Genomic DNA, 11,680 nt, shown 5'->3' with positions numbered 1-11,680 from the left:
GATTTCTAATAACTTTTATAACATAATTTTTTGTTAATATTTTTTTTTCAAGAAATAAATGAGAATTTGTTGTTTCATAAACGCAAGAAAATGCAAGATCATCGATTTTTTTTTTAATTATAGAGACTACTTTTTTTGATGCAATAATTTAATTCCCATCAATTTTAAAAAATAGGGTTTTGTTTTGATAATTTTTTCATCAATCAAGAAAATAAATTTTAACAAATTTTATAAAACTTATTTTTGGCTTAAATAATTTTTTTTTGATCAAGATTAATAAAAATAATAGATTAAAAAAATAAAGTAATAGATTATTAAAAAAAAAATTAATAAAAAAATATTTTTGTTATAATTTTTTAATTAATTAATTAATTTTTTAATTAATTAATAAAAAAGAATTTTGTTTATAAATTTGTTTATAATTCTCTTTTCAGTAGCTCTTTTTTAAATATTTTTTTTTTTTATAAATTTATTTTAGTGCAGTAAATGAAACATTGTTATTTAACGACAAAATAGAAAAAAATTATTTTTGTTTAAATGATAAATTTTAAATGAGGCAAATAAAAAATTTATTAAAAATATTTTATGTTTAACTAATTTCTTTTTATTTCACGTAAATGAAAAAACATTAATGAAATCAAAATGAAAAATAGTCGATTTATATATTAACAAATTTTATAAAAGATAATTGTTGTTTTTTTTCTTTGACAATAAATTTAGTACAAAAAACAAGATTTATGTAACATTTCAATTTAGTATCGTTCCTCGTCGGAACATAGGGCGGATTAATAAAACATTTTCGTTTAAAAAATAAAATTTTTTTTTGTAATTTGCAATGTTCTTTACATCAAAAAAGGAAAAATCTTCGGCTAATGAAAAAATATATAAAAAAAATTTATATACTGAACATTTTTTTTCAATCAAATTTCTTTTAATGTAGTAAATGAAACATCATTAATTAACAACAAATTTTAAATTTATTTAACTAAGATTTTTAAAGCAAGCAAATGAGGAATATTCCATTACTAACAAATTTCATGAAAAATGATGTTTTTCGAGCTAATATTTGTTTATTTAAGTGGAATTATTAACAATAAATTATAGAAAAAGTAGTTATTTTATCATTTAGTTTGAAATAAAATTGATATAAAAATTTTGCTGGCTGACTTTTACGATCGCATGGTGCAATATAAAGCGGCTTTGACACACCATCGATGTTTTAAAATTTTGCAATAACTGCGCAGCGGAAGAGTTAACTGAAATAGTTCAAATTATTTTTGGTGTTCCAACAACCCGGCACTTTCCTATCTTAAATTGATGCGCTTGCGTCTGTGAGAAAATATTTAAAGTACTTGCTAGAGGGGAGCAATATCAAGACGCATGCCATAAATAGGAGGAGGAGCTCGACCAAGCACCTAACAGAAGGGTACACGTCAATTATTATAATTTTTTTTTGTTTTTAATTCCTCTCATCACTTTCGACCGATCATTGTAAATACATTTTTTTTATCAAATAAGAATTGTTTCACAGTTTATAGCGTGTTTCTCTATAGATTTGTTTTCATTTTATAAAATTTATATTTATATTCTTCCGCGTATAAAAGTTTCCTTGGATAACAAAAACGTGCAGTTTTGACGCCAGCTGCTATTAAACGACTGGATTTTTTCTACTAATAATCTATTTTTAGACTTTACCTCCTTCCATTCATATCCTATTGTTATATACAAAACGAGAATGGTGTTACCACATTTAACAAAAACAAAAAAAAGATCAAAAAGTGAAGAGCAGATTTGTGTATTAAAAATTAATCGAAACGCGCAATAAACCTTAAAGTGTTTATGAACTTTATTATGTTTCATTGAGTGGTTGAGTTGATTCGCAAAAAAGTGGCTAATGCGGTTCAAAAGCGCTTCGCGTCCCTGGTTTAAAGTAATTTTAGAAGCAAATGTTTTGGAAATTTCTTTTAAAGTTTTGAAATTGGGAATTTTTCCAAGAATATATATAAAATGAGAATCAGAGCTAGATTTATTGAGTGTGCTTATATGAATAATTTATTTGCCGCAATAAAACTTTACTGACGTGCTTGCTTTACCTTCTTCTTTTTATTATTTTCTTCACTTTCTAACTTTTTTACATGAAAAATTTCGTGCTCACAAATCTTTGTCGTAATAACACTCTACTGATTCTTCCTTTATTTTTTTTTTTCCACTCTCAAAAATTTCAAAATTATGTGCTCACAAATCCTTCGCGTAATAAAACTGTACTGGCTTGCCTGCGCTTCCTTCTTATTATTATATTTTCACTCTCTAACTTTTTTACATGAAAAATTTTGTGCTCCCAAATCTATCGCGCAATAAAACTCTACTGATTTGTCTGCGCTTCCTTCCTCTTATTATATTTTCACTCTCTAACTTTTTTATATGAAAAATTTTGTGCTCACAAATCTTAAGCGTAATAAAACTTTACTGGTTTGCCTGGGCTTCCTTCTTCTTATTATTATTTTCTTCACCCTCTAACTTTTAACCGCCTACTGTTTTCTTATTATTCCACTTGTTTTCCGCTAACTTTCATCCATATACCACGTATAGGTATGTATTTTTGAAAAATACTGCCCTTTCTATTTGCACAAATTTTTTTATTCTTATTTTATTCAAAACCAATTTTTATTTACGTTCTAATGCTATGTTAAAATGCGGCACTCTAAATGCAGGCCCTGCCTAACCATTCATAGATTTTATGTTGTTTTTATTTATATAAAAATAGGCCAAAAATATATGTATGTATGTATTTATGTAGTTATATAGTTTTTGTTTTGGACAGTTGTCTGAAGTTTTTATAGTCAGAATTTTTCTTTTTCATATGAAATTTTCGCAAAGAGCTCCTCTATTTCCTTTACCCCATACAGTGGTTTGCTGCCTCCTTGCAAATTCTATTGAATTGTTATTGTTATAAATTTGCATATACTTAAAAAACCTTCTATTCCTTTCCCACATTCATATATGTATATATGTATATACTCGCAAGTATGCTATAATGGCTCTTTTGCTTGTTTTCATTTGCTAACGTTTTCTTACATTCATTATCAACATTGCATCTCTATTACTAGGCGATTTCTTAAATCTGTTTTGTATGTATGTAAGTATGTAGCGTGTATGTCTATGTATGTATCTACTTGTAGTTAGGCATCTAAGTATTTTAGGTTTCTTTAATAATTCGTGCGCTTGGTTTCTGTTTTCCGGTTTAGTTGAATTATAATTTTTTTATTTTTCGTTTTATCGTACCCAATTCTATTATTTCATATATTTTTATACTTTAACACTCTAACTACTTCCTGTTTATTTTCGAAACTGTGGCTAAGCGCTTATCCTTCACCGCAGATGATAGATATTTTAAGCTTATTTTTTAACAGTACAGCTAATTCTTACTTGTACATACGTCACTCAAACTCTAACAGTGCATACAGATATCGAAGCTTCTTATTTTCTTACTTTACTGAGTTACTACTGGCATATACGCGTACTTATTCATAACTGTATCTTTTTGTAATTTTGTAATTGTAATAATTTGTTAGAGTTTTCCGTTTTTGATTCGTAAAGGTGGGTTATTTTGCAACTATGGATCGTTTTCATGTTATACGTATGTATGTGTGTATATAACACATACATAATTTCAACTCCAATTTGAAGATCGTTAAATATGGCAAATAAGAAAAAAAAACTAAATAAAAAACTAAAAACAAAATTCGCTGAAATACAGACATCAAATTCTAAAGAAAGTTAGCCGCTTTAAGTAACATAAAGCGTAAAAAACATTTCTGAGTCACAAAAAAATGTGCGGCTTAAGTAGTTTTATAGAGAAAGTACTTCTTAAATGCAGGTATTTTTTCTATTTTCAAAATTTAGCCGAAAATTTTCCATATAATACTTATATATAAGAATTTTTTGTTGAGCCAGCGAAAGTTTATTTCTTTTTGATTTTTGTGTTACACAACCGTGGATTTGTTTGAAGTGCACAACATTAAACATTTGATGACTTTTAATTTCATTCTTGGCGCATTCTTTCATTCTCTCTACAGCCACAGCTGAATTTGGGTGCATGAAAACAGGCAACACTTCAGCTTATCACTAAACTTCTAAACAATAGAACTGATCGTGACTGAACTTAGTGGCTGCTTCCTGTGCGCTTTTGTTTCATAAGCTCGTCTATCGACCATAAGCTCGTTACCTGCCATTCGTTGCAGCTTCGATTGCTTTAACAGAGCGTAAATGGTTTAGTTTCAACGATTTTTGCTGATTAATCATCGGTTTATTTATTTCTTATTTTTTATTTATTTATTATTTTCATAGTTATGCACATTAGCTTAAGGCTTTAACTAAATACCATGCGTGAAGAGTCTTGGAATGTTTTTTTGATTCTAAATTGTAGTGTTTCCCTCCAAGAAATGTAATCGCAGTATGTGAGTGTTGCTGCTCAAGCCATTGAGGCCGCTAATGGCTCAACTCAGGCTGAGTTTGTCGTTGACATTAGAAAGATCTAAGTAGCTGTTTTCGGTTTTTTTATTCATATTTCAGAATAGCTTCACACAATCTTTCAACATTTCTCTATCTGCTCTTAAATAGTTGCTGTTGAAAACAGCTAAAATATTTGGTTTAATCTGAGATAATTTTTTGTGCTTGACTGTTACCACGCACTTTCTGGCTACTGTATTAATAGATTACCCGTACACTGGGTGAACTTGGCGATCTGTATAGTTATTTTGCGTTGAAGTAGTCGAAGGTTATTAACTTAAACTCTATGCGATCTACTCTGCTTTGAACTAAAATAGTGACGACATCGAATAAATTGAAGTTTATTGACTTAAAAATGTATTCGTTCCGACAAAATTGGTAGTGGCTTTCACTGACTTTGCTTTGCTTCCGTTACTAGCAGCACTAATTTTAGGAAATGCTGTGAAGAGTAAGTCGAGAAGTAAATCTTATCTACTAAATAGTCTAAGCAGTTGCTGATCACATCTTATTTAAAAGCAATTTGAAGCTTTTATGTGATTTTTAGCTTAACGGATTAGTATTTTTCGATTGAATTTATGTCAAGTGTGGGAAAACTGAGCTGCCTGTATTTGGGTAATAAAATCTGGTTTAACTGGACTTATATTTAATTTTCTAGCATTTTCTTCAGTTATTAACCAGCTTTGAGAAATATTTTTTAAACTGAGCTCCTCAAGGTAACTGTTTTATAAATATTTTTTATCTGAGCTGCTCAAGGTGAACCTTTTTTAAATATTTCCGCGCTAATTTCTGCCAAAATTTTTTTATTTTTACTGTAGCTGCATAATTTACTCTCTGCATAATCTACTCTCTCACAATGCACTCTAATATTGGCTGCACTGTAATTTGAATATTTTACATGAATTTAAATTATTTTGATTGTTTATTTCTGGAAAAGTGGAAAAATTACAAATAATACCTTCGCTTACATGCTACACTTCCCGTAGTAAATTTTAAAATCACCGCATACTCACAAGTTTTGACTATTTATTTATTTTTTATTTTCACTTGCTTCTTAAAAAAATGTATTTTATTTTGTAAAAATGGATTAGTATCCAAGTTTCTAGCTTTGTAAATACAAAACTCATAAAAGTTAAAAAAACTTTCAGCAAATTCTCATACTTGTTAACCAATACTATTTTGGGCCTAATTTAGTATCTTGATATTTTAAACGAGTTTAGGTAGGCAGTTTTATACATCATTACGTTTTCGTATACTAAAATAAAACTTTTAAGCGTCTTGAAATTCGCGTGGATTTTTGAATTTTTTTTGTTGGTATTTTCTGGTTATGTATTTTCTCCCATGCATCGAAGCAAGACATTTTTTTATACGGAAAAAATGCGCAACAGCCTCAGGGAAAAAAATTATCAAAATTCAGCTGTAATGTTGGGCGACTTCAAGCTTCCACTTTCGTATCCTAAAATTAAATGAGTTATAAAACTGCGTACCTAATTTTTCTTTTTTAATTTCGATTAAAATGTTTGAAATTTTTAGGAAAATCTGTCGAATTTTATGAGTCTTGTAAAAAGCTGGAAACATGGATTGTTATAAAAATAAATAGTTAAAACTTTTTAATATGTGGTGTTTTTATGATATTAAAACTGTCAGCAGAAAATGTTATGCACGCAAAGCTTTTCTGAGTCAGTGCATTTAATTTATTAACTGACCTGATGGCTACTATGAGCGCTCTATAAATCATAAAAACCAGGTATTTTTTCTGATCTAGGTGCCCTTATATGATCGTATTAGGACAGTTGGTTACCCGCAATGATAAGAGGGACCACTTGGTTCCATGATTAGACATTCTAAGTAATTGGATTGCATTTAAGTTTTTAAATATTTGTTGATCGCAGAGCTGATTGAATTGCTGCTTACGACTCTGGTCAGCTGAATACGAGCTCACATAAAGTGCATGATCAAATGACTAGCAGTGATCTATTGAATCCGTATGTTTCATTGTACATTGGCTTTAAATGTTCGTAATTTGTGATGTTGGAAAAAATCAGTATAGCCACTATCCATATTCTTGCATTGCTGTTGGTACAACAACTGATTGGAAAAGCTTAAGAATCCGTACACTGATCCAGCTTAATCCAGTTCAACCGGTGCCAAAGCTTAAATAATTTATGGAATAGTTGTTGCATGAACTCAACTCATGGTTAGCATTTATTAGAATATAGAATTGAAAAATTAGTTTTTAACTGATTTTTAGTCACAATACCACCTCTTATTTCTTGACTCAAACCTTTAATTTGAGTTGAATGTTAATTATTCGAAAAATAATTATTGTGCGCAAATTATAAATTATTCGAAAATTGTATTATTATTAAAAAAGTGCATATTATTCGAATATTGTATATTATTAAGAAAATATATATATTCGAAAATTTAATACCATTCGAAAATTGTAAATAATTCGAAAATTATATATTATTCGATTATTATATATTGTTCGAAAATTATATTTTTAATTGAAAATAGTCCTCTTATTCGAAAGTGATACATTGTTCGAAAATTATATATTATTCGAAAATTATATTTTGTTGAAAAATTATATTTTTAATTGAAAATAGTCCTTTTATTCGAAAGTGATGCATTGTTCGAAAATTACATATTATTCGAAAATTATATTTTGTTGAAAAATTACATTTTTACTCGAAAATTTTATGGTGTTCGAAAATTTTATTTTGGAAAATTATATGTTTTTCGAAATTTCTAGTGTTCGAAAATTTTATTTTCGAAAATTATATATTGTTCAAAAATTCTATAGTGTTCGAAAATTTTATTTTTCGAAAATTATATTTCGTTTGAAATTTTAAAAGTATTAGATAATTTTATTTTCGAATTATATATCGTTCGAAAATTTTATAGTATTCATAAATTTTATAATATTCGAAAATTTTATTTTTCGAAAATTATATTTTGTTCGAAAATTCTAGTGTTCGAAAATTCTATTTTAGAAATTACATATTGTTCGGAAATTTAAAAGTATTAGAAAATTTTCTTTTCGAAAATTATATATTGTTCGAAAATTTTAAGGTATTAGAAAATTTTATTTTCGAATTATATATCGTTCGAAAATTATATATTGTTCAAAAATGATATATTATTAGAGAATTATATACTATTCGAAAATTATATACTGTTCGAAAACTATTTATTAATGATATATTACGAAAGTTCGAAAACTATATATTGCTCGAAAATTATATATTGTTCGATAATTATGCATTGTTCGAAAGTTATCTATTTTTCGAAAGTTATATATTGCTGGAAAATTATATACTATTCGAAAATTACATGCTGTTCGGAAATTATATTTTACTCGAAAGTTATTAATTATTCGAAAGTTGTATTCTTGTTCGAAAATTATATATTGCTCGAAAATTATATACTATTCGAAAATTATATACGATTCGAAAATTACATGCTGTTTGAAAATTATTTATTATACGAAAATAATATTTTCTCGAAAGTTATTAACTATTCGAATGTTGTATTCTTGTTTGAAAATTATATATTGCTCGAAAATTATATACTATTCGAATGTTATATACTACTCGAAAATTACATACTGCTCGAAAATTATTTATTAGTCGAAAATAATATTTTACTCGAACGTAATTAATTATTCTAAAGTTGTATTCTTATTCGAAAATTATGTATTCGAAAAATATTTAAAATTATTAATAATTTTAATATTTGCTAATCAAGTCTCGTTTGCTTTTGAGATTGACTGCTCGTATATTTATTTATTTTCCTACTGAATGCCTGAAGATTCTAGTGAACAGAGAGGGCACCAAATTTGCACCTATTATAGCCAACCAAGGCAACTGTAGTGGCGTTAAAATGTCAGCTTTCTGTCACTCTGACGGTTTCTTAATACTTTTCGCCCGATCCCTTCATAAAGGTTCCATGATTGATTTACATTTGAGAAATTATTTAAAAAAAAGCGGTTTTGCAAGTCATTAACGCAACTTTCGAGTCTGCAGATCAACGCCAAGTTGTTTACTAAGTAAACTTTGAATAGAATTTTTTGCCTATAAAACAAATTGGAGTTGGTTTTATGGATATAGGAGAAAGAAGCTGCATCCAAAAAAATTACTTTCATAACTTCTCCAGCTTCAAGCCTTCAACACCTTCACAGTCATTTTCGTGACCGCTTGAGAATTATCTTTGTGCTCTGAATCACTTTTGCATTATTTCTTTACTTAGTTATCCTGAAATTTTATACCAGAAAGATTGGTGCTATAGTTAAAACAAAGCTTCCCTTAAGCGCGCGCATTCTTGCAGCTAATCATGCATTTCCCCATTTCTTGTGCTTGTATTAGATGCGTTAATTTCAAACCCTCGAAGCAGTCAAAATCACCACTTCGAAGACTTTTGTTTAGGTCAGTTATTTGGCCACAGTTTTTCACCTCTTTGAAGCGCGTCTGTAAATATTTTACCCATACCCTCCTCCCTAAACCAGATCATGCATATCCTTGCCTTTCGTGCTTTGCTTATTCTTTTTCTGCCACGTCTCTAGCCAACGTCCCTTGCCAATTTCAACGCTGCATAGTTGGAGCTGTAAAGTGCACATTAAGAAAAAACAAAATGTTTCTATACCAAAAAATGTATCCTCCTTTTCTGAAGTAGAGTATCAACGTAAAGTAAAGAAGAAAGAAACGAAATCTAAAAGGAAAGTACCAAAGAAAGCAACACAAGAATAGCTTTAAGTTTTTAATGTTTTTTTTAACTTAAGTTTATTTATTTTCTTATTTCACTTTTTATTGGAATTTACAAAACTAACAACGTTTTTATGCTTCACAGTTTTTCACGCTTTATTTTACACACTTTCTGCATTTTCCGCTCCCTTCAGACGTTGAATTATCATTCTAGTCATAATTTTATATTTAGGTTAATTTATAAGTAGTTTTTGTGTTTTATTTTTATTTGCATTTTTCTTTTCGTGTTTTTGTTTTTCTAATACTTGCAAGCAATTTTACACGCGCTTCTCCAAATCAACTCCTAATTTTATGTGTGTATACTGTTTCAGTGCATTTTTGACACCCCTCTGCTTTGGGTTTGACAGTTCAATTGCATTTCCATTACATTACCCCCCGCTTTTCATAATAATTTTGTTATGTTTGCATCATTTTCTGTTGGGAATAATTTAATTTCTCTTCTCGATATTTTATATTTTTGTTGTTGTGTTTTTATGTGTTTATTTTTAAATCGTTTAATTAAATTGGTTTTGATTTTTTTCTTTACTTTTATTTTTAGTTTTTGTTTTTTAATTTAAATAAATTTACTTATCTACAATAGCTGCCATATCCATGAGAATTGTTTCCATTTAATTTAAATTTAATTCAATACTTATATATGTTTATAACTTGTTTGTTAAAAATTTTTCAAAAGCGAATTGTCATTAATTTTATAAATTACGTAGTTTTTGTATTGAGAGAATGTATATATATACATATATATATATCTGTTTATTTACTGATATATATATGTATATATATGTATGTATATATGAATATAAAAAGGAAAGTACATAAGTACAATACAAATACATACATGCAATGAACGTGAACACGCACACATATACAATATGAAGACGATCTAGATGAATGTGGGTGTGAATGAATTCTGTGAAATGTTTATATTCGCTTTGAATAAAAAAATCCAATTTAATTTACATGTGAAACTGAAATATTTTACTTTAAAAATACAAAATTTAATAACACAGAAAATATGTGGTTTTTGTCTAATTTTCAATAATTTTATATGCTTGTTTGTTTTTTGCAAAGTTAACTTTTTTGTAAGTTCCAGAAAAGTGCGCTGGCAAGTACGCCACACACGCACATTCAGTGGGCCTGCAGTATTATGCGCATACGCATCGAATTCGTGCAATGTAGCATATCTTTAGGCGACATTTTCTCTGTACTACTAAACGAGTGCTTCTTTTCATTTAAGAGGAATAATGCACATACATATGTACTTTGTAGTAAAAATAACATCTAATTAAACTATGCACAATTTTATATACATATGTATATTTACTAAGATCCAGTCGATGAATGATTTAAAATTTTAATTCCACCTAAATTTAATGTTTTGTCTTTATTTAGTTTAAAGCAACAATTGAGTGACCGAAGTAAACAGTTTAATTTAATCAAATAGAAATATGTTATTACGTGTTGGCCGATCAATGCCTTTTAAATACTTTTGGACCCCGCTTTGAAGAAAATATAGAAAATAAATCTAATACATATTTAGTAAATTGGAAATTTCAAAACCAAAATAGTTCCATTGCATAAATTAGAGTTTGCAACCCAGCGTAAATTTTTTTTTAATTTAGCATTTTTTTCTTTTTAAATATATATATATATATATATATATCTTTTAATTCGTAAGTTTTACTTATAACCTTTAGTAATATTTAGTCTTTCATGTAATTGTTTTCTTGTTTGAGTTTTGCATTATTGAACTTGAACTTTTTTCTATTGTTTGTTTTTTCCTTTTTGTTATCATTCTTCATTTATTGTAATGCCATTGCACATACAGCTCATATTATTGTATTTTCTTTATGTATATTTGTTTGTATGCCTTTAAACTTTTAATACATATCAATAATAATTTCATATTCATCTATATACTCGCATGTATATTTATATATGCAGTTATGTATGTATGTATATATTAGGTTATTTATGTGTACATGTATATAGAATAACTCCTTCAATGCTAACGATTTTGTTTACAATTTTTAAGCGCTTCATATACATATATTTTATTTTGGGGTGTGAATATGTATTACGCTGAGGCACAAGACATGAATCTAGTACAGGTTTAACTTTGCAGTTTCAAGCGATGTAGCTTAAAGAAATTGCTGAAAAATTCCGAAGTGCAGCATGTCATTCTTTGCTTCCATTTATGTACATAATTGGGTACCGCAAAAAAATTTCGGAATAACTTTGAGCCTGTCTTTAAAGAGAGTTGGGTGAGTTAGAGTTGGGAAGGTTTTCGGAGTGGCTCCGAATTTTTTCGGAGTATCTTAAGGAAAAAAGAAAACATTTGCAGATAATTCTCAGAGTTCCTCTGTCCTTAAAAAATCCTACAAAAAATTCGGGACGACTCCGAATTTTCG

This window comes from Anastrepha obliqua, chromosome 4, assembly GCF_027943255.1.
Source record: "Anastrepha obliqua isolate idAnaObli1 chromosome 4, idAnaObli1_1.0, whole genome shotgun sequence".
NCBI classification, from domain to species: Eukaryota; Metazoa; Arthropoda; class Insecta; order Diptera; family Tephritidae; genus Anastrepha; species Anastrepha obliqua.
The sequence above is the reverse complement of the archived record's forward strand: the minus strand, read 5'-3'. Positions refer to the sequence as shown.